The sequence below is a fragment of the Odontomachus brunneus genome, unplaced genomic scaffold (genome assembly GCF_010583005.1).
Source record: "Odontomachus brunneus isolate Ranch 3 - 2012 unplaced genomic scaffold, Obru_v1 Obru_scaffold_345, whole genome shotgun sequence".
Taxonomy (NCBI): domain Eukaryota; kingdom Metazoa; phylum Arthropoda; class Insecta; order Hymenoptera; family Formicidae; genus Odontomachus; species Odontomachus brunneus.
Window position 1 is genome coordinate 26,319 of NW_022639795.1, and position 318 is coordinate 26,636.

Genomic DNA, 318 nt, shown 5'->3' on the forward strand with positions numbered 1-318 from the left:
TCGGGGGGTTTACGATATGAGCCCAGGTCCGACGTTGGTCGGACCACCGCTGTAGGGGTCCTGGCAAATGCCACACCGACCCCTGAGATACCCCGTGCGCAGCTGCCCACACGGGGGGGCCATCACGGCCGGTTACGCCGCGAAGTGCGAACGTGACCAGAAGAAGTCGCAGGGTTGCCGGGGTGCGGCACCTCTCCACGGAATGTGGGGAGGGCCAATGTACCGGTCCCTGCGACTCCACCTCACGTCCCGCCGGCCCGGAGAAAATCTCCGGGTAACTCCGACGGGATGGTCATCCCAGGGTGCGCGACCCCGACC

The 318-nt window shown here is 66.7% G+C and overlaps 1 protein-coding gene across 1 annotated transcript in view; it reads right to left on the bottom strand.

Moving 5' to 3' along the window:
- LOC116853523 overlaps nucleotides 1–318 on the bottom strand; it is a 6,607-nt gene that overhangs the window by 4,817 nt on the left and 1,472 nt on the right. The gene's annotated exons all lie outside the window — the stretch shown is intronic.